The sequence below is a fragment of the Eubalaena glacialis genome, chromosome 12 (genome assembly GCF_028564815.1).
Source record: "Eubalaena glacialis isolate mEubGla1 chromosome 12, mEubGla1.1.hap2.+ XY, whole genome shotgun sequence".
Classification (NCBI taxonomy): domain Eukaryota; kingdom Metazoa; phylum Chordata; class Mammalia; order Artiodactyla; family Balaenidae; genus Eubalaena; species Eubalaena glacialis.
In genome coordinates, this window is record NC_083727.1 from 44,851,639 (window position 1) to 44,875,531 (window position 23,893).

Sequence of the window (23,893 nt, forward strand, 5' to 3'; positions counted from 1 at the left end):
CACTAGACAGGAAAGCATATGACCCTTGAAACTTTTCAAGAATTTGTTGGGGGTTTTGCCCCCTAAGAAAAGCATAAACATTAAATAAACTATTATCTGAATTTGATTGCTTTCCATGGCCAGTTATTTATTCTTGGTATACAAAAGGTGACTGCTGCTTACTGTATTCTTTGGAAAGAAAGGCCCAGTGATACAGTAAGTGCTGGGAAAAACAACCTCTGGCTGGGGAGCTGTTTCCTAGGAACAAGTTCATATTACGGAAGGAGTACATGAGTACTTGGAGGACATCTGCTGCCATTGCCAGAGATGATGATTTAACCTCAGTCCAGGCTCTGGTCTTGGGTCAGTCTATGTCATCAGCATCTCAGCTGATCATCCTAGGAGATGCTATCTGATGTTAATGAAACTAAAACCCTCCTCCCCCCACATATATAAAACCAGAATGTCAGTGCACTCATTTATGAGAAATACAACTATCAAGCAGATTAGGAAATATTTTCTGGCTTCATTAGAAAAATACACAGGAAGTAAAATTATTAGATAATTGCCTCGTGTACAAGGAATCAGAACAAAGGCAGTGGGAAGGGCCCTGGGCCTGGAGCAACTCAACGAGTCGAGATCACCACCATAGCTGCCCTTGAAAGGAGTCTGTGTTGTCAGCATGTCACAAATGCCCCTGGGACATCATTAAAAATCAATGTCTAAAAATTGAGTTGTAGTGAATATTTAGGAAAGAAGAGCAAAATGTATGCCCCCCACAGCTCCTGCCACCACCTCCACCAAGCTCAGCCCAACACCAGCTGTTATGGTTTGCCCAACCCAATGGATAGGCCCGGTAGTTAATAATATGACTAGGACAGCTAACCCTTCCACACTAGATCTGAATGTGCCCTTATCCATGAAGGGTTGAAACAGTCCAGCAGACCAGACAACTGAACGCCCCTGACACCGTACCCTCTGCCCTGGAAAATGTGCAGACCTTGCAGGAGTTAGCAACTACAACTCCTTCTTCTTCATGCTTCCAGTGAAACCCAAGTTCCCTCCCTCTATAGGCCTCCAATCAGGGTTTAGGCAAACCAATGGCCTAAGAGCACTAGTACATCCCAGCAGAGATACTTATTTTCTTCTCTGACCTATTTTAGGATTTAACTCTCAAAGAAACCTAATTCCAAGTATTTGAGAAACATCTTGTCATGATCTCACACATACTACTTCCCTGTTTCCATATATTTTAAGTAACAGAATATACATGTGTTTAAAGTTCTCCTCACTTTTCTATTTCAATTTTATTAAAGGTATCATTAGGATAATTTTAATTATTTTTCCTCAATATCAAAATAAAGCCTTATATGTCCTTGGTAAATTTTTGTAGTGAAATAAATCTAACATTATTCTTAAATGTGTCAAATGTTAAGAAAACATATGGTTTTGGTACTATGCAATCATTCCCTAAAATTATACTCCCTGACGTGTAAAGCCTATGGACTCTGCCAAAAAAGAAAAATTTAAAAACCAAGGGCTCTTAATCAAAATGAAAGTTCTTTTTACTGAAGGCTTATTGTTTCCTTATTTAAGGGTGAAACGAAATACATCTCCCCAAAAAAGTCATTTCCAAACAAAAGTCCACAATATGAAATTATAACATATGGAAGCCCAAAGAATTTACACAGACTACTGAGGGAGTAATTATAACCCTGAACCCACACAGCAAAACCACACTGTGTATAATAATGGTGTTCACCACCTTTACACTCAACACTGGAGAAACTTTAGGTTAAGTTTGTAAGTTAAGTGCAGCTCTGTGTAGTCAAAGAACATTTCTACATTGTCCCCAGGAAAGTTGTGAAGATACCACATTTTCTCATAATATAATCTGAAGCTCACTTTTTTTCTACACCAACAATGATAACAGTATAACTTCTTTATATGAGAATAATTAATCTAAATTATGTTTTAAGTGGTCAGAGATATTTTCTGGTGTCAAGTCTGAAGGCTCCATCTCCCACATACCAGACACTATCAATACTTGAATGAATAACTTAGTGGCTATCAAACTGAAGGCATAATTTAGGAGGAGAGTTTTGCCTGGTGCTCATTCCTACAAAACTAAAAACCATTAAGATCCAGCTTTTGAGAGAGTGGCTGTCCCACAGAAAGCAGAGAGGAAGTAAAATCCGTATCATTTTCATGGAGGCAGAGAGAGCAGGGTAGAGGTGGGGGGAAGGTCTACAAAGTCACCGATGAGACTAGTGGAGTACTGAATTTTGCCTGCAAAAAGGCTCAAAGACAAAATGAAATGGTTATACTTTATAAGACAAGCTATGAGTAAATTCTAGTTTATCTAGCAGTCTAACAATTGCATATCTTCTGAACGGTACTTCTTTGTTACAATTTTAATCAATTTTCTTAATGATGACATCGGACGATAATATCTTATTTTCCGAATTTTTTACTCTTATATTATTTTCAGACTAATTTAATGAGTGTATTTCTTTTTTGGTATTCTGAATCTTTTAAAAAGTAGTAACTTATGTGTATTAAGTTTTCCACTGCATTGTTTTCCAGAATTGGAATATCAGTTCCCTATCGATATTGGGGTAAGAGTTTCTTGTAAATATTAATTAACTCAGCTATGTATTGAGCAGCCATTAAATCCAGGAACTATATACTAGGCATGAGGATACAAAATGAAAATTCTTCCTTAGTCCAAAGCAATTTATTTAACTTATTGTACCTGGCCCCCAAAGACAATTAGCAATCTTTTTTTTTTTTTTTTTTCAAAATTTTTCTAAATAGTGAGTAATCAAAGATTTTTCTAGAAGAGTCTGAAAAATCAGCTCTGGCTTTCTCAGCAATCGCTTTAACCATGAAAACACTCTTTTCTGGCATTACTGACTAAAAATATAAAGCATGAAAAGATGAATAAAGATAATGAAGCCAAGAGCTAAATATAACCTTATACAGTTTCAAATAACAGTTAAACTAAACCACGAAATGCCCACGGAAACTAAAGTAAAATTTTTCTTCCTGCCATAGATTCATGAGGGCAGACCAGTGAGGTGGTTAGGAGCGCTGGCTCGGGGGTCAGAGTGGCTTTTTTCACCACTGTATGACTTTGGACAAGCTAACTCTCTAAACCTACTCCCTTACTTAAAATGAAGATAAAAATGGTATTTGTCTCACAGACTGCTTGGGGGATTAAATGACATAACACCTATAAAGTACTTAACGCTTTCTGGTAAGTGTTCCCCCAAATGCTGGTTCTCATCATTCACCTCTGAACCTGATTAGCAATTGAGGACACAAGCTGGAGCCAGACTTCCAGAGTTTGAAACCCAGCACCACCACATTCTTAGCTACGTTCCTGTTTCCTCCTCTGTAAAACGGATAAAATAATACCTTCCTCACAGGGTTTCTGTGATCTTAAATTAGCTTCAAGCATTAAAAGGGTGCCTGGGATTTAGAAAGAGTTCAACAAATGCTAGCCGTTGTCATCACCTTGTCAACGAGAACACCAAAGTCAGTCCACATAAGAGGAAGTGTGCCATGACACCACGAGGAAGTGCTCACAAACTATCACTCACAGAAAGTTATTTTTAAAATAGGTACAATGCACCGGGTACTCAGAACCTTGCAGATTCTTCAAGAGCCTAAAAATATCAAATACTTTGACAGATATAAAGTATTTGATGCCAAGATGTTGGTCCTTCTTCCTGCACAACTGCGCATTTGTAACTTTCAGGCTACACATTCCATGTAACTGAACACATCTGAGGAGAAGTTTCCACATTTAATACTATTTCTTCACCAACCAAATTTTATATACAGAGATAAAGCTTACTGATACACCATATTGATATATATATGTGTTTACACAGTCAGAAAAATATCCTAAACATAGAAACAACAGTCTTGGTGAAATTTAAAGATGAAAAAATTACTTCTGAACTTAAAATTTTAAAAATGTTATGTTTGATTGAAATATATTTTCTACTTCCCATAAATGATATTATACATTAGTTTTCAGTTGGTAATGTAATTCTTTCAATTTGTGAATATAAGTGCCTTTAATTCTGTAACCAAATCTCCCTTTGATTCTGAGATATGTTGACTTCTTTTCTTACCAGTTGTGATGGTTAATTTTATGTGTCAACTTGACTGGCCAAAGAGTGCCCAGATATTTGGTTAAACATTATTTCTGGTTGTGTCTGTGAAAAGGTTTCCTGAAGAGGTTAGCCTTAGAAGCAGTGGCCTGAGTAAAGCAGATTGCTCTGATATGCGTGAGCCTCATTCAACCCATTGAGGGTCTGAATAGAACAAAAAGGCGGAGGAAGGGAGAGTTCCCCCCCTCCTTTCTCTCTCTCTCTCTCTCCCTCCCACCCCTCTCCTCCTGTCTCCCTCTCTCTTTGCCTGACTGATGAGCTGGGACATCGTCTCCTCCTGCCCTTAGATTGGGACTTACACCACCAACTTTCCTGGGTTCCAGCTTGCAGACAGTAGATCGGCCTCCATAGTTGCATGAGCCAATTCCTCTGCCTCAACTTCAACTTCCAGGCTACCTTCCTCCTTTCCACCTCTTTCCTGATCCCAATCAATACCACATAATTGCAGGTCAGTTCCTCTATTCTCCTAGCCCAGCATCTGCAAACTTATGTGGGATGTGTCATGACATCAATTATACATTTTCAGGCAAAGTACCACAAAACACGTTTTAACCTCTCATCTATAATCTACTCTGGTTCACTCATTTACAAATTTAGCTAAAACTATGTATACTTGGGGTATGTCCTTATATCATCCCCTCCAGCATCAGGTCCTGTAAATTTACCCTCTAATGATAATGACTCTAAGAAGCACTAATACCATGTTCAAAGCCCTACCAAGCTATACCGGAAAGGCATTAACTCAAAACCTACACATTTCCAAGAAAGGCCTGTCTTCAGGACTGACCCTTGTCTGGCTCATGGGAGATGAGCTCTGAGCCCTTGTAATATTCTATGTGATAAGAGGTTTTTTTTTGCATGCCTGAGGCCTTGGGCCATGTGGTACCAGTATGATCAGATAGTTTATACTAACAATGTGATTCACGACAAACTCGTGTCTTTGCTCTGGAGGGCTAGAATCTGAATATCTGAAGTCATTCACACAGGCGCTACATGTTTACACGGCTGAACCCCAATAAAAGCCCTGGACACCAAGGCTCGGGTGAGCCTCCCTGGCTGGCAAAGCTTTGCACGTGTTGTCACATATTGTTGGTGGGAGTGGAACTTCATTAGGACAGGATACTGGAAGCCAGTGCCTGTCTCTCCCAGACTTAGCCCCATGCACCTTTCCCCTTTGCTGATTTCAATCTCCATCCGTTGGCTGTTTTAAACTATAACCTGATTTTAACAGCTCTTTGAGCCCTTCTAGTAAATCACTGAGCCCAACACTGGTCTTGGGGACTCCCTGACCTCCTTTTAGTTCAGTCATCTAAATTCCTGTTAGAATTCTGAGAGTCTCGTCATAACTCTTTGTCCCATTAGACAAGAAAATGTCATGATACTTTTCACCAAATCTTTTTCTTTACTCAACTTCTATTATTTTTCCATCTTCAACCCAGAAAAATGACTCTGTCCAAGGATGTTGCTGTTAAAGCAAAGGACACAGCAGGATATACTGGACTCAGAAACTGCTTAAAAGCTTTAGATATTGTCTAAAAATGAAATACATGATGTTAGGCAAAAAGCTTAAAAGGATTTCATTGGAAAGTAATTTGCTGGCATTAAACATACAATTCCAGTTCATTTGATTAAAATTAAACTTTCATTTATTGCATGGGTACATATGGAGTGATGCTTTTATCACAACACACAAGCTCTTTTTCATTTCTTACTTATATTCAAGCATTCTTCCATTTTTTAATCTTCAAATACTCACCAATGATAAATTTTACTTTTTTTGTTGTTGCCTTTCACATTCTCAAACATTTTTATGTGTACGTTTGTTGATTCTCATTTTTGTCTCAGATCATAGTTCTTTAGAATCAAAATCCCTGAGTACTTTCCAAATGTCCTCCTATGAATCATAATCAAAACTCAGAATACCACAGACTTGGTTTGTCAAACAATGATACAGAGATGTAATTAACCCAAAGATGCAGGCACTGCCGTCTCAGACTTCCCCATCTCAGTCTCAGTTACTGGCAACCAATCAGGCCCAAACTACCCCTCCTTCCCTTCCCAGCTCTGTCTCCATCTTCAGACCATCAGCAAATTATGTTGGCTCCATTCTCAAAATACATCCAGAATCCAGCTACTTTTGCCACCACCATAACAGCCTAAGCCACATCATGTCTTGCCCAAATTATTGCAATAGCTGCCAAACTAGTCTCCCTGCCTTCACCCTCATCTCCAGTAGACATTCTCAACATGGGAACCAGAGCCATCACGTTCAACCATAACTCAGATTATGTCACCACTCTGTTTAAAACCCTCCAGTGGTTTCCCATCTCATTCAGAGTCAGCACCAAAGTACTGACAATAGCTCTCAAGTCATTACATGGCCTGGCTGTGTTATCTCTGCCTTCACATCCTACAGCTCTCCCCACTCTTTCCCCATTCTAGCCAGGTGGCCTCTTTGCTATTCTTATACACACGGGGTGTGCTCCCTCCTCAGCACCTGTGTGCTTGTTCTTTCTGCCTGGCATGCTTCCCCCAGACATCCACATAGCTTGCTCCCTCACCTCCTTTACGTATTTGCTCAACTGCCACTTTCTCAGTGAGGCTGGACGTGACCATCTTATTTAAGTTACATTCTTAGCACGCACGACCACCACCATTCCCTAACTCCCTCCGGGGTTTTATTTTTCTTCATGGCACTTACAACCCTTTAATCTATCACACAATTTACTTATTTCTTTTGTGTGCCTGGCTCCCCCTTCTAGAATGTAAGCTCCGTGAGGGCACTTTGCTTTCTGCTATATCCCCAACATCTAAGAGTGCCCAGCACTTAAGAAACAGAATATTTATTGAATAGATGAATTTAATGAATGTGTTAAGATGTAAACCTTTAAATACTCAGAGATAACTATACATATAGTTAGATAGCTATATAACTACATAAAAAGAAGCAATAAAAATCTTTTGTGTACCAAGATAATCATTTTGGAGGTAAACTATACTACAATGCTAGAACCTTTGAAGCTTGCTGAGGGCGATTCTTATGGCGTTTACTGAGAGCTGCCCCCTGCCCAGTGCCCTCCCAACCCTTGCTTAGGCACAAAGCTCCATGTCCACCCTCGGCTGCGGCTGGCTCCTGTACCCCCAAGCCTGCCATGCCCTTGTCAATGTGCCTGGCCCGCCTCTGACCACAATCCACTCCCTGAGCATCCCTTGCTGTTTCCCAGCATCCATGAGTGGTTTTCATGGGTTTTCTCAGGGTTTTTCCTAAATGCCACCTCAAAACTTTCAGCCCCTCTTGCACAGGATTAGACATCCCGTCCCTCCCCTCTCTCCTCAAGCCCAGACTGGCCAGGCCCCCCTTTCTGCGGGATAACTATTTCGGGGCTAAGACTTTTACGGAGGTTCTTCTGTTTTCAAATTTAAAGTGATTCCTTTCATGTCCCCACTTTTAACCACATTCCCAAAGATTATCATCATTATTTAACGGTTTGGTTTAAGCGTTTTATTAGTGTTATTATTTGGAAATTTTAAAAAAATCCTCTGTACTGCCAACATTTCTTTTACGTAGAGATGTCAAAATAATAAGGATACTTTCCAATGAATTATTCTTCCTTTCACACCTACACTATTCCTATTATCCTGTGCTAAAAACTTCTTATGATGAGCTTTTATATATCTGTCTATAAAATGTTACTAGTCGAGAAACAATTTTTAAGGAAAAGCTTTACTAGACTGCTGGAGACCATGCATGCTGTGCAGAACAAGACAATAATTTCTGAACTGATGGTCACAGATCCACAGGCCAAAAAACATGCTCCTGCCAGAAACACCCCAATTCAGAGCCTGAAATGCCAGATATTTAATATTTGTGTCTGTGTGTATATTCAAGGTCATGAACGTTTAACTTGGTGTCTATATCCTCATATTGGTGAATTAACTATATTTTTTTTCTGTCTTTAGCATCCTACTCTGGTAGTGTTAGCCCCATTCTTTGCATGTCCTCATCTAGGAATATACCTCTCATATCTACCCTACCTATTTCACCCCATCTCTGCTCATGGCCAGATTTTACCTAGCTATTTCTTTTGGTCAAACCTGATGGAGTTCTCTTCATCCATGCTGGAGAAAAGTCCTTTTCTACTAATCTTATGTCTTAGACTTTCTTCTCATGTCTTGTCCTAAATGAACATGGTGATGAGATGACCACCTGTCGGGTGATTCCTGAGTTAAACGGGGCAAGGGAGGGTGCAGAGATCACTTAAGATGCTTCTAAATTAAAGATTTTGTGAAGTAACTTTGACTCTTTCAGTGATACATCCTCTGTTGTGCTCTCCCATGGAGACCGAATGCCATTCTCCCCAAGCCATAAGCAAGATGGGAGCTAGCCTCTTCCATTCCTGGGGCCACCTTAGTTCTCTCAGTGACTCGCCAGGGGTGACTCTCCTGGCACTTTCATCACTTGCAATCACTATCTGTCTCTGTACTCTTTTTAATCTTCACAGCTCATTTTTATTGTTTGGGGATATTTCTAACTCCCTCAGTGATTCGGGAACCTCAATCATATTTGCCCTTTCTACCTCGATCCCTACTATAAACCTGGGAGGCATCAACTTCTATCTTACATCACTCAGATGCATATCTACCCACTTATTCATTTCCAGCTAACTCCTCAGTAAAATCTTTACTGTGATACTTTAGATTTTTGCCTCTTTCCAAAAGCATTCCGTTCTTCCTTTATCACCTATACTTTGGGACGGTGACATATCATCCACATTTACAGAGAAAACTGAAATTATCCAGTACAAGTATAATGTCCCTAAACTTCTCTTAATGTCTTTATCTCTAATCCTAAATGGAAAGAAGTCACAGAAAGTCCATGCTGAAAAGAAAGAAGAAACACAAAAGATCCTTTCAGGACACGGGGAGCACACCAATATCCCAAGGCCGACCACGACATGTCCATTGCTGTGGCTGTTCAGGGAACAGTGCAGGTCCATACAAAGAGGAGACAGAAGAGCCGTGGACAGCTCATTGATTATTTCTCATATAAACCCACAGATGGCTCCTCTTTTCTACAATCCTTTTGACACACCATGGCATACTGTGGTAGGCTCAAAAGATGTAACCTGAAATCTGTAATGGGTTAAATTGGGTCCTGCAAAAATTCATATGTTGGAGTTATAATACCCAATACACCAAAATGTGACCTTATTTGGAAACAGGGTCATTGCAGATATAATTAAGATTTAATAATTATAATTAAGTTAAGATGAAATCTTACTGGAGTAGGATGGGCTCCTAATCCAGCTGTTATCTTTATGAAAAGGGGAAATTTGGAGACAGAAACACATACACAGGGAGAATGCCATGTCAAGATAAAGCTAGAGATCAGGGTGAAGCATCTACAAGCCAAGAAATACCAAAGATCGACAGAAACCACCAGAAGCTGGGAGAGAGGCATGGAACTGATTCTCCTTCATGGCCTTGGAAGGAACCAATCCTGCTGACAAGCTGCTTTTGGACTTCTAGCCTCCAGAACTGTGAGACAATACATTTCTGTTGTGTAAGCCACCCAGTTTGAGGCACTTTGTTACAGCAGCCCTAACAAACTATACATAGTCCTAGCTCTACAATTTTCTCATTTCTAAAGTAGGGATCGTAATTCTTATTATATCTACACCAAAGACTGCTATAAACAATAAACACATAGAGTGCTTACCAAGCCCTAGGAACTATGCTAAGTACTTCATATGGGTTAACTCATTTAATCTTCACCACAGCGCCATAATATAGATACTAGTACCATCCCCTTTTCACAGCTGAGGAAACTGAGGCACAGACATAATAAGTAAGGTCACACAGAAAGTGAAGGAGCCAAGATATAAACCTAGGCAGTCTGCTAATATTACCCATGATATAACTATCTTTGTAAACCATAAAGTTCCTCCCAAATTAATCACCATCATCATATCACTTTCTTACTCAAGAGCCTCTATACACACAGCAAAATGAACAATTTTCTCCTCCAAGAGCTTCCACAGTCTAGTTCTGGCCCACCTTTTCAACATTATCATTCATTTCCTCCCTACACAAACTCTCCCTTCACACTTATCTGTTCATCCTTGCTTGAGCACAACTCATATTTTTGTCCTTGATTCCCTCTGTTACTCTCTCTGGGGGTTCCCTCTACGGGCTCCACTTCAACCGCATACCTTTCTCAAAGAACACAGTGCTATCTATGAGGCTTTCCCTAGCAACTCCATCCATAAGTGGTCTCCCCTATGGCCCCATATATGCATTGCTCAATACTCTTTGGGAATTCAGGGATGATGTCAACCAAGAAAGTGCTTATGCCATCGTATAACATGGCAAAAGAAAGAAAATATTAACACAAACCACTAAAGAAAAAGGAAGTAAGGGAATTCCCTGGTGGTCCAGTGGTTAGGGCTCCATGTTTTCATCGCAGGGGGCATGGGTTCGATCCCTGGTCCGGGAACTCATATCCCACAAGCCAAAAAATCAAAGAAAGAAAAAGGAGTAAGTTTGCATGAGAATTACAAAGTACTACTTAAATTTACAGAAGTTAATACTACCGGCTGAGTTGAAGAAGGAAGGATGCACTGAGGAGGTGGTATCTAAATTGGGCCCTAAAAAGGAGTCAATATGCATTCTGAGTTACTTGAAGGTACTTGTTATCTTCTTTTCTCACATTTATTGTTTCAGTCCTCTCTGGCTCCAAAAGGGATTTGAGGCAGATCTCACCTGCTCAAGTATAAGCTGGTGGAAGGCAGGGGTCTTACTCTTCTTTGTCTTCCCTATGGTGTCATGCACCAATGATTACATGCAACACAGGCCTTCAAAAATATTTGTGGAAAAGAATGAAAGAGTATACAAAGAAGGTAAGGACGAAAGGAGAGAGAATGTCATAAAAGGAGACAAGTAAATTCCCATGATTTTTCTAAGAAGTTCTCCTTGACCTGGCAGCCACCCCATTCCTTTGCTCACTCCTCTTCCTGTGCCTTTGCTGAGCTGGCGGGCTCTGCTTGCAATGCTTTCTCCCCTCCCCTTTTTGGCATAAAATCCTCTGAGGCCCAATTCACTCTCCCCTTCCTAGCTGAGTATTCTCTGCCCACGTAAGCCTCACAGATATCTTCCTTCCTGCAATCCTGCTGCATGCATTTGTCTCTGTTCAACACTTAATTGTTCTCATAAAGTTTCATATTCAGTTATCCTCCAACCAGATTTTATAGCTCCTGAAGGCTGGAAACCATGTCATATTTCTTTTGCATGCCGCCCCTCTTTGCCTCCACCCAGACGTCCCCTCAAACACAGAAGTACCTGGCAAGTACTTGCTGAATGACTAAATCCTTTCAGTATTTCTATTGCTAAAGTAGAACGTTCTTTCATCTGACTTTCCAGGTTCAAAAGTACATTGAAAAAAGTTATATATCAAAGCATTCATTTCTGGTAACACAGATTTATCTTTTCTATAACTTGCAATCACTGAACCAAACTTCAGTGGCTTCACCAACAAGAAAAAAGGATGTAAACACACAAAGAAGGGTCTGTTACATAACCACCCTAATACTTCTAGCTCCACTCAACTTCTTTAGGCACAGAATTTATCATTTTATGGCAATTTAGTAGTATAAATACTGCCAACACATTTCTTCCCCAAGAAAGAGATACTGAAAGTGGTCCAACTTATCCTAAAACTTGCCAGATTAAATTTCACAAGTAGAGTTGAAACGGAATTTTTAAAGTTCCCACAGCAGATACTCAAATACCATTTGTTAATTTGAATTTTATACAGAATAACTCTATGCAAGTCACAGTAAATCTGAAAACTGTAATGGTGAAAATCTAGCAGAGCATGTGGTAAACAAGATGAATCTAATCTGAACAATACTGGTTTCCTTAGAAAAAAAGGTGGATCTTAAAATTTCACACTAGAGTTTAAGAAAGGATAAATTGAACTACTGCATAAAAGTAACAGATCGATTCTTATCTTGCTCTCTACTCCTCCTGGGTTCTTATTAGAACCAACAGGCTCTAACTTGTAAAAGACTTACGTTAAAGACAGAGGAAGAAAAGAAATTAACCTCACAACTAAGGGAGACACCAAAAGACACTTTTACCTAAGTTAACTCTGCAGGCTTTTCAGTGGTTCCAAGAACCAGTTTCCTTTGAGAAAGGTAATTGTGAAAAACATTTCAAAATTGCTTTAAAACTATGGGCTGTGAAACTAAGTAGAAACATTTAATTCCAGTTGCCAAAGACACTGACATTGTTGGGCTCCACTTCTTGGCATCCCCCAAACCCACTGACCCAATATTGGCTAAGTGTGCATTTTCCAATACCTTTTGTGGCATCGATACGAGCCTGCTTTTAAGATGATTACATCTTAAGTCCTGCCTAATTTTATTACTGAGAAAAAACACAACTGGTCTGAAACCACGAATTAATTCTACTAGATCGCAGTATGTCAAAGGGACAAAGGAGCCAACTGAAAGAGTACCCAACGTCCAAAGCTGAAACAATTTGAGCAACAAAATAAATAATAAAATAGTTCTGGATTACAACCCAAAGTATAAAAACAATATCCATGAGCCCATACTGATATAAAAATGATTGAATAAATAAATACATGAGGGAGAAAAGACAAATCTTTTGTGCGTAAGAATTCCAAATGTTCGGTGTAGATACCCTGCCCTTTCGGAAGTGGAGCGTGACCTCCCCCTCCTTAGGTGTGGACTGTGCATAGTGACTTCCTCCCAAAATGGACAAGGGGGAAAAGAATAACTTTACAGTGAGAAACCTGACAAACGCTATTTCAGCCGGGTGATCAAGGTCAACATCAGCCATGATGAGTCATATTTATGATCTGTACCCTTGATATGATGTGATGAAAATGGCACTTTACTTTTATGTTCTTCCTCCCCCAAACCTAAAATCCCAGTATTATAATGAGAAAAATACTAGACAAATCCCACTCGAGAGACATTATAAAAATGCCTAACCAGTCCTTAAAATTGTCAAGGTCTTCAAACACAAGGAAAGTCTGAGAAACTTTCACAGAAAAAAGGAGCCTGAGGAGACATGACTTTGTAAGGTGTCCCGGGTGAGATCCTGGAACAGAAATGGGATATTAGGTAAAAGATAAGAAAATTTGAATATAATTTGGTTTTGGGGTTTTTTAACACTTCCTTATTTTCTGCCACTGCAAGATGCTCCAGAATCACCTTGTATATTTCCTGCCCAGTCCTACAATCAGCCATTTCTCTAAGGAGCCCTGGTTACTTTTGTGAAGAATGATTTTAAAAACCAAGAACTGAGTGCTAGGTGTGCTCATTACCACCAGGGTATCATTGCTGTTTGTTCTTTGCAGCTGACAGCGTGAGGAAATACATGCGTGTATACTAAACCATGTATATATAATACATGTATCTATAAACAATTCTAAATTTAACCATCTGTACTGATATTAAGCTAAACATAAGTTCACACTTATGTCTCCAGCTCTAATCCATTACCGCAAGGATCATTCTGGCCTCCTCCCCTTCCTCTTCTGTAAACTCCTACTTCACTGTAGAAAAACTGGCTCACTATAGAAAAAAATTTTTCTGTTTCTTTAATTTTGTATCTATATGAGATTCTGGATATTCACTAAATTTATTTCATGATGTAAGTCAAATCATTATGCTGTACACCTTTAACTTTTATACAGTGCTGTATGTCAATTATATCTCAATAAAACTGGAGGGGGAAAAAAAAATTCTACTAGAGAGTCTATCTTCCTGAACAAAAATGAAGCAAAGTTCACATTGTTTCTATAAATGCTATTATTATTTTTAACCAAAATACTGCTATAAGAAGTTTGGAATATGAGAGAAGTTTCCAGACTCTCTCTGACATGGGCAACCTCTATGTTTTGACCACATGGCTAATGAATGTCCCATACATTCAGGTGACCACTGTTGCCAGTCTAGTTCTACTAGAAAAAATGGGGTAGAGAAAAGTAAAAGATATTACTGAAAGTCCAAATGGAACATCATAGTCTGATGCCAAGACCTTTTTAAAGATTATCTAAAATAAAAAAGAAATGTGGAGAAAAGTGACCTGTTTGGGGAGAAAACAGATTAAGCATAGAGGAGAGCAGTTTTCAGACACTGTAATGTGTACCTGTATGAAAGGTTGAAGCAATCTTATATAGAATCAATATTTAACCAGTTAGCAAATACTTTGCTCTAATAAATAAAAATGCTAAGTAGAAACTATAAAGACAACTCGCATTTCAAACACTGAAACTGACCATTTCTTCTACATTCATGTAATTAAGTCATTTTTAACTTCTAAGATTTTCAAATCCAGATGAGCAGAGGTCATAAAATTAGAACCCCAGAAGATAAATGCTAACATCCCTTCTGGACAACCTCACTTAAACCTCTCTAAACAGAGAAGAACTCAAAGGCCTCCTTCATAAATCCATTCTAAAGGTTAAAACATTCAGAAAAACTTTCCTGTATTTAGCATAAATCCCTCTTGATGCCTGCACTATGGCGATTTCCTCTTCTTTTTCTTCAGGGAAGATGGAAAACAGCTGTTCAACATTCCCTTTCAGGCTCCTTTTTCCTTCCTGCCAGGCCCATTCCCCCCAAGGGAGCAGTGTAAACACTGCAGGTGATTCCTAAGTCCAGCTGGCCCCTGCCCGATTATCCACGGGGCTGGTGAGCCTGGTCCCATCCATACCTCCTAGGATGATTATCATTCAACTGCCAAGGCCCCAAGAAGAGCTCTTAACCAGAATTTGTGGAATTCCAGAAATCCATTACTTACAGTCTGTCCTCAGATATAGCCAAACAACAAAAAGAGCACTGTGTCAAGAAGAAAAGCTGACAGTCACAACTGTAAAGAAGGTAAGCGGTGCGATCCTGTAGCCAGGCCACCTTTACTACTGCTCTACCTGGTGTCAGGGTGTTGAGTGCACCTTGGCGTGAAACATTTTTAAACTACTTGATGATTTTTATCATGCAATTCTTGAGTTTCTTGTCACTGACGCAACTTTCTGGATGTAAGCTAACTTTAGAAATGCAATAACCCTTTCAATACTTCAATGTAAAGGACTACTCTAAATGAAGGTGTCAATTTGTAGTCTGTTATTTCTTTACATGAGTAATCTCTACCAGATTCACAACATAATCTACAGATTACTACATTTTACACTAAGACTTATATAACCAACCTAATGTTGTTATCTCCCACTTCAGGAATTGCTAACAAATATCCCCATTTTTCTTGCAATAGCAATTAGACCCCCACAGTAAAGCCAGTATACTGCCTGTGTACTTCATCAATAAAAATATTACAGACCCACAAGCTTGGTGAACCCATTTCCTTTACAAATTCCTTTTAAGAGTATGAAATGCTGACTCAACTTTGTTGTGGTATAACATCTGCACACATTAAATGCCCATTGCTTAGTAGCTAAGTTTGTTACACATGAGAAAAACATAAAATCCTTTATTTAATCAACAAATTCACAACCCTATGGCATCTGTGTATGCAATGAATATTTCAAATGGAAAGATTTAAATGACAGCTTTTTAAATGAGTGTGGACCTACTCAATTTCTACTGAAAGATCATGTACACGAATTTAAACACACACAAGGAATTTTACTATGATTATCCTACTGTTTTCCACATTAACTGGGGAGAAGAGAGGCACTATTAATTCCATAAATAATACCAAAAAATGTTTCTGGCATGCAGACACATATATACCCTCAGTTGCAAACTCTCTCTGACTCTGTCTAGGACAAAGCAGATGGCCACCTACAATGGATACGTCACATATATGTAATTGAGAGTTAACTGCATACATGTCTTTTGTTATATTTTTAAAAACAGGACTACACTTACCTAATGGTTATAACTATTCTCACATATAAAATGCCAAAACAAATCATGCTTATTATCAGGATGTTTATAGCTTCTACATATTACTAAAGAGGCAAATTCTGTTCTTTCAGAAATTACCTACTAACATTTGATGACAACACTTACCAAGATCATGTTTATGGAACACCCCAAGGGAGTCGAAACAAATAGAAGGAAATTCAGCGGTAATCTTAAAGCACATCAAAATTCATAGTGTTATTCGGAATTAAGGACTGAACTCCATTCAAGAAATATCTTTTCTTCTCTTCCCAAAGTAAAATCATTCCCTTTTATTTTCTGTGATATTCAACAGACTCTCTGAATATTCTACCTCCTGCAGTTTTATACCCTTCTGGGCATCTGACAGAGGATCTGAAATCCACACCCTCAGCAGGCTGGAGCTTGCTGAGACAAGCAGAAGGAAGCAACACAACTGGTAAAGCACCCAGAAACGTGAAGCCAGCTAATGAGAGCTGAGCAATGAGCCTAGGGTTTTGTGGGAATTAGAAGGAGCCCCAGGATGGAATCCTGACGAGGATGAGAAGAGATAGGCAGAGTGAGAGGAGAGAGCTGTGGGAAGAGGGTCTGTAAATAGCCAGTTTACGGAAGCCTGGGAAGCACATAAGCATTCCAGGGAGCTGACAGTTCAGGGACAGTAATGAGTAGTAAGCGGGATAATAAATTAGATCTGTAGGAAAATGTAATGTAAGAGTCTTTAACAACATAAATGTGGAGTCATAAACGAGAAAAGTAGAATTACATACGCCATTTAGGTTAATCTCATGTTTAAGGTAGACCACTAATTACTTGCAAATAAGAGACAACAGGTCTTCCCTGGTGGCGCAATGGTTGAGAATCTGTCTGCCAAAGCAGGGGACACGGGTTCGAGCCCTGGTCCAGGAAGATCCCACGTGCCGCGGAGCAACTAAGCCCGTGAGCCACAACTACTGAGCCTGCGCTCTAGAGCCCGCATGCTGCAGCTACTGAAGCCCGCATGCCTAGAGTCCGTGCTCCGCAACAAAGAGAAGCCACTGCAATGAGAAGCCTGCGCACTGCAATAGAGTTGCCCCTGCTCGCCACGACTAGAGAGAGCCCGCGCGCAATAGGGAAGACCCAATGCAGCCAAAAATAAAATAAATTAAAAAAAAAAAATGAGGGACAAGTCTCTTACTTTCACGGTATTTCCATTTCTACACCCCTAAAATGAGGATAAGACACCTGCTCTACATCACTCTCCATTTCCACTAGGCTAAAATATCAGAATATTAGAATTATTTGAAAAAATGTTAAATTACTAGGCAGTTTTAAAATGCAAGCATTCATGTAGCTGTATGATCTATCAAGGACTCTTCCTTCAATTGCCTAAATGTATGTGAATTCATAAGTAAGAGTTTATTAACGCTAGTGTCTCCTCTTAATCGCGTCCACAATACTTTCTAATTTTCTTTCCAGTATGATTCTTCCCTGCAATATCTCTCCACCATCCCCTAACCAAACCACTCTTCCATATGCAACTAGAAGTTGTGAAACAATAAAGTTAGATGGGTCAGAACTTGGGACTACATTTATTAACTAACATATATAGAAATATTTTCTTTAAAGAAAAATTGCTTCAATTAAAATATTATCCACTTAATGCAAAGTTTGATTTTTAACATCTTTCTTGGAGTATAATTGCTTTACAATGTTGTGTTAGTTTCTGCTGTATACCAAAGTGAATCAGCTATATGTATACATATATCCCCATATCCCTTCCCTCTTGCGTCTCCCTCCCACCCTCCCTATCCCACCCCTCTAGGTGGTCACAAAGCACCAAGCTGATCTCCCTGTCCCATGCAGCTGCTTCCCACTAGCTATCTATTTTACATTTGGTAGTGTATAGGTGTCAATGATTCTCTTTAATTTTATCCCAGCTTACCCTTCCCCCTCCCCGTGTCCTCAAGTCCATTCTCTACCTCTGCGTCTTTATTCCTGTCCTGCCCCTAGGTTCATCAGAACCTTTTTTTTTTTTTGCAAAGTTTAATTTTTAAAACATAATTTCCTATTAGAGTTGGGCATTAGAGTTGGCAAGACTTTTTGAAATTCATCCATTTCTAATTATTGCTATCACCAAATAGAAGCATGGATCAGTGCCTCTGGAATCTAGGACTTTAATCTCTATTTCCATTCTGCCCTTAATTAATCATATGAATTTTACTGGAAAATAATTTCTTTTTGGTACTCTGGGCTTATACGCTTGCCTAATTCCCATGTTGGGCACTGACTCAGGTTTAGAGGATTACATTGTGTCATCTAAACACCTACTGGTAATTTGGTGACCACCAAAGAGTTTTATTCTACAAATCACTGTAGGTGAAGATAATGTAATTCCAAGATGAGAAAACCCTAAGGCATTTTATAATATAGTAATAAGAACTCTCCTGCCCTCCGCTTGGACCCATTAATTCAGAAGGGTTGCTGGACATGGAATCTCTGCCTTACCCACTCCTTCATAATAGTAAAGATCCAGCCCCTCTCAGTAAATGGAATAAAAGTATCCACTATAATGATGGAGTTCCCTCGACCAGACATTCTTGATCTCCTCAAAGGCCTGCCACAAACACATCCCAGGACAATAACAGTATTTCTCTTTTTTTTTTTTTTTTAAATGGAGGAGGAGGGTGAAAAAAGGATAAGAAAATGTGTTATATCTAGGAGTCAAACATGCTAATGATTTAAGTAATATTTAATACATGCTGCAAATACAAAATGCTAGTCCTTTAGTAGTTTCTTTACCCCTTTGGAACACAAAGGTTACTGATATATTAAAACCCAAATTTAAATGTATCTTTCTTTATTCCTGTTCATTCATTTGTTGAAATCATAATAGAGTAGATATCATGTAATTTCTTTCAAGAACATGTAATTTCTTTCATGCCTTAGTGTAATCCAAGGCAAGTAGAAATAAATACCAAAATATTCTGCTACAAATAATATCAAGAAATGTATAATCAAATATTTTTTTGTTTAATTGCAGAATGCATTTTCATCTATGATCTTAAAACACTTTTTCAGAGATTAAAAAAAATCTTTATAATGAGGTATTGGGAAGGGCAGGGCAACATCTGTGAAGTTAAGAACTTTCCCTCCTGGATGACCACCAGATCAAGGCTGCACTGTGGGATATTGGACCGGAAAACAAATATAACTGAAAACCTGTAATTAGCTAATTTGTGGACTAATTTTATAAACACTAAAGTAGATGCACACACAAATGTTAGGTATTATGATGGTCCTGACCTCATGTGGCAAACCTAGCTAACTTCTTACCCAGTGTCTTTCCATAACCAGGCCCCTAACCTCAGATGGAGGAACTTTAAACAGCTTCTACCCAGCAGGACCAGGAAGGTGTTAATAATCCCCTCAGTGACAAAGGCCTAAACCGTATTCTGTGGCAAATTTCCCTCTTTATCCACATTTCTTTTTTTTGAGAATTCCATTTTACTTGGTAACTGTACTATCGATACTTTTTAACCTGAATGTAAAAACGTACTATGTAGGCCACTGTATTTAACGAAAACTAGATGACACTGATACTGACATCATATACCAATTAATGAAAAATGATGTTTCCCAAGCCCAAACTCTCAGGTGCTGCTTATTTATGGTTTCTCCCTTTCTACCTTAAGAGCTTGGGGAGAGCCAGGGCAGTTTCTTATATCCCTCTGTATGTCTCCTAAGTAACCAGCACTGTCTTGCACTTATTGCTGAACCCACACAGAGGGGTCACTAGATGATGGAGGCATCAAATTCAATATTTTCTCTTCTCCATTTTTACTAGAACACATCTTACCTGCACACTTCATAAAAGGACATGTATCTGTATGGGACCTTGTAGTACACGACACACAAATACTCAGATAATCCTGTATTTTATTTCTTCCATGCACATTACGAACAATTTGGGGATCCCATTTTAGAAGTAGTGTCAGAATATTCTATAAAATATTGCACGTAATATTTCATTTCATACGGTTTATCATTTATTGAGAAATTTTTAAAAACTGAAGAAAAGGAAATTCCTGAAAGGTTAAGTCTATAATGTGAAAAATAAAATACTGAAAAAAAAACTGTTTTGAAACTATTTCTCAGTGAGAATCTCCCTTCTCAAATTTAATGTAACATTAACTAAACCATGACTAATGAAAAAATGCTTTAAAAAACTTGATAACACGGAGATTCCCAGAAATTAAAAGTGGCATTTCCTGATCTAAGGAATTCCAGGTAAATGAGGCTCACCTACTTTTTTTTAAGCAATGGATTCGGTTTCAGCTCTAATGCCCGCCAGCCTAAGCAGAGGCTGATGCCTCAAATGAGCAATGAAAGTGAGGAAGTTCTCGGGTCACAAACTTAGCTCAGATTCCAGCCGCGACAGATCTTGAGCCCATGTGGCATTGCTCACAGAGCTTCCCAGCCTGTGAGTCAAGTACGCCCCAGCCCCACCCTACCACCAGGGGCTGCCAGGGAGTGAGGTTTACCAACAATTTCTCCAAGTGTCGGCGGAGCCGGGCGGCTCTGGAATCCAGCGTCTGGGGGAGGCTCGGGACGTGCCTGCCCGGCTTCCACAATCGCAGAGGCGGGCTGCCAGCGCCAGGATCGGCACCCACGACCACTACCACCCCAATTAACGGGGAGATGCAGGGAAAGGAGGGCGCGAAGCTGTGCCAGGCTACCGGGCAGAGGGAAGCCGGAGCCCCCCGGCCGTCCAGGAAATCGCTGCTGGGCCGGCCGGACCCGACGCACCGAAAGTGATCTGAGTTCTTATGGTGCGCCCGGCTCTGCGCTGGGCGCTCGAGGGCTGGGAAGGGACTCCAAGCTGCCCTGCCGCCGGGGAAACCCACGGCTCCGGCTTCACGCCTCGCGCGCCCTCCAGGAGCCCAGCGGAACCGGGCTCGGGCGCGCAGCTCGCGGCGCTCGGCGCTCGGCGCCCGGCGGGGGACGTGGCTCTTCGCCTGCCTCCCGCCAGCGCTCGGCCACCCGCCCGAAACTCCGGAAGAAAGTTGCGCCGCGCGGGGCCCGGAACGGCGCCCGCCGCGCGCCTCTGCCCACCACTCGCGCGCCCCTCCGCTTACCGCTCCCCGCCGCGGCTTCGTCCTCTCGGGCGTCGCCTCCCAGCTTGGGCCCAGGCTCCGGAACCCCTTCCCGGCCCCCCTCACTCCAGGGCGCCCGGGCCCCCGGCGCCCTCGGAGCCGAGCCCTCAGCGCGCCCGCCGCGCCATGGGTGCGGGTGGGCGCCGCGCCACAGGATGCGCCGCTGCAGCCTCGGGCGGCGCTACTACGAACCGGGCCGGCGCGGGCGGGTGGGGTGTGCGCGAAAGGGGAGGAGGGCGGGACGCGGCGGGCGCTGAGGCTCAGCTGCAGGGAGGAGGAAACCGCAACGTCACCAGCGCCCCGGGAGGCGAGGACGGGGAGGGAGAAACGGGGACCCCTTCCCGCCGCCGGACCCCGACCTCCGGCCCGCGCCGCTTTCTCGTCCTCCTCCTCTCCCGGTGCTCGCGGCTCTCGGCCTTCCCCTCCGCTCGGGCCCCGACTCCACGCACCCCTACCCTGCCAGGCCTCTTTGGCTTCAACTTGCTCTAGTTTCTAATGACCCCACGCGCTTCGGGTTCAACTCTAGAATCGCCCCCAGGCGAAGGGTACTTTTGGAGGCCCGAGGGGAGGGGCTGATGCTTCCATAGAGCTCCGGGAGAGGAAACCGTTTTCCTCCAACGTTGAGAACTTGACTACCGAGGCTGTTACCTACTCCCCTCGCCTTTTCCAAAATTGTTACCCCTCCGTTTCTCCCGAATTCGGTTTTACTCTCTTCTCAGACAGCAGGGTGGAAATCACCTATTTAGAAGCAGTCCTCGCCTTAACCGTACTAACAAAACACAGTAAAGCCAAAAGCACTGAACCCTGCAAACTGAACGGATGTTAATCAAAGGTAAAGGGTCAGGAACAGAACATTTGATATATACAACGCACAAGAGGAAATTTAATTTACCTTATCTCCTAGGCCTGGGTGGACGAGGGAGAGAAAGAGAGAGAGAGGGAGACCCCCCCCTCTCATCCGTCTGAGTTTTTCAGGTGGAGGATTTGCAACCTTAGTAGCCACAGCCCCTTTGGTGAAGTTTCCTGCCTTCTCTTCAAGCAGCCATTGCACACAGCCTGATCCAACCTGGCCTCAGGAAAGTGGCAGATAAGACCAGGGCCGTCACCGCAGGGCTTCCTCAGCTTTGGCTTGTAATTAACCTGCCAGAGCTGGGCGGTACAGAAGTGACAGATGTTCATCCATTCTTTAGCACTAGAGGTGTTTTACCTGAGAGCAGTGCTTTTCTCCCTTGCTTCTCCCGTGCTTTGTTTGAGCTCTGAAGGGCCACCTCCAACCATTTTCCCGTCCTCAGAGGATCTCAAGACCTACAGAGTAGTTTCCCTCAGGCCACGTTAGAAAGAAATGTGGATGTCGACTTTTATGCTTCTTTTTTTCAGAAATTGCATTTGGAGAGAAATTCCTTACAAAATGGTCAAGAGGAAGTGGTTTTGTTAAAATATTTTAAATGTTCACTCAAGTAAACCACTAATTTGCATAAACTTCCAGATGTTTTAGAAGTGGACTGTGGAGGAGATAAGGGGCTCTAGAACTTAAAACTAGTTTAATCTGGTTTAAATCCTCATTTTGCAATTTACTACGAGGGTCCTTGGAAAACTAACCTCAGAGCCTCCGTTTTCTCATCTGTAATGTAGAGATATAATACCTCCATCGAACAGTTATAGAGAGGATACAGTAAAAATATCGAATATTTGAGTTACTACATGCCAGATACTGTGCTAAGAGATTTACATATATTAATTCAATTATTAGAGAAGATTCATTGTGAAAGTGTCTAGCTGTAGTATGTAACCCATAAGTGTTCATTTACACTTACCTTCCCAAATTTGGAAGAGACCTTAGTAAAAGCATCTGGTTTGATTTACTTAACCTCTAGATAAGTAGTCATCTAACTCAGTGGTTCTCCAACCTAGAACATTAAATCAGCAGGGGAGCTTTGATAAAATACTTTTTAATGGGGACCCCACACCAGACCAATAAATCAGAATCTCTAGGGCTAACATGTAAGCATCAGCATTTTAAAATCTCTTCCCAGGTGATCAGAATGTGCAACCAGGATTAAGAAATCTTCAAAGGAGACAGTACCCACTGTCTTTTATTCCCCTTTGCCCCCAGTTTTGCTGTAAATTGACCTGGAAATCTGCTTCTGAATAACATCCACCTCTTGCAAATGGCCCCCCAAATAGTAGGACTCAAAGATCTGCAATCCTGCCCTCTGGGGTCTTCTAGGATGCATTTAGCATTAATTCCACAGGAGAGTGCTTCAATTTGTCTGGATACCTACCAACTCCATCAGCTTTTCCTCATCTTTTCTGAAAGCCCTTGGAAGGTGGTTTACTTTGCCATTGTTCCTCTCAAAATCTGATCCCCAAAACTGAGTTCAAGGTTTTGTTCAAATAACACAGATGAACACGGCTTTGTTCTAATTACTGTATTTCCCCCAAGTAAATCCTAGGAACTATTATGGCAGCAATATTACCCTATTGACCCCTATGTTACAATCTACTAAAACTCTGAAGTAGTAATGTCTTTTTCACACCCACTCCAAAACACTTCTTCCCAAGCCACACCCATTATAGTTTGTTCAACACTTAGCACAATAAAATGTAATAGAATCACATGTTAAGTTAGGCCTCTTCTTTTAGCTTATTGACATGTTACGTA

At 41.0% G+C, this 23,893-nt stretch overlaps 1 protein-coding gene and 1 pseudogene across 1 annotated transcript in view; one reads left to right on the top strand and one right to left on the bottom strand.

The window, feature by feature from the left end:
- DSE (dermatan sulfate epimerase) overlaps positions 1 to 21,401 on the bottom strand; it is a 68,253-nt gene extending 46,852 nt beyond the window's left edge. The window contains exon 1 of the mRNA XM_061206939.1: positions 21,214 to 21,401. The gene's annotated coding sequence lies outside the window, so the exon portion shown is untranslated. The remainder of the gene's footprint in view (positions 1 to 21,213) is intronic.
- Positions 19,235 to 21,727, top strand: LOC133102221 (proline-rich protein 2-like; annotated as a pseudogene).
- The last annotated feature ends 2,166 nt before the right edge of the window (positions 21,728 to 23,893 follow it).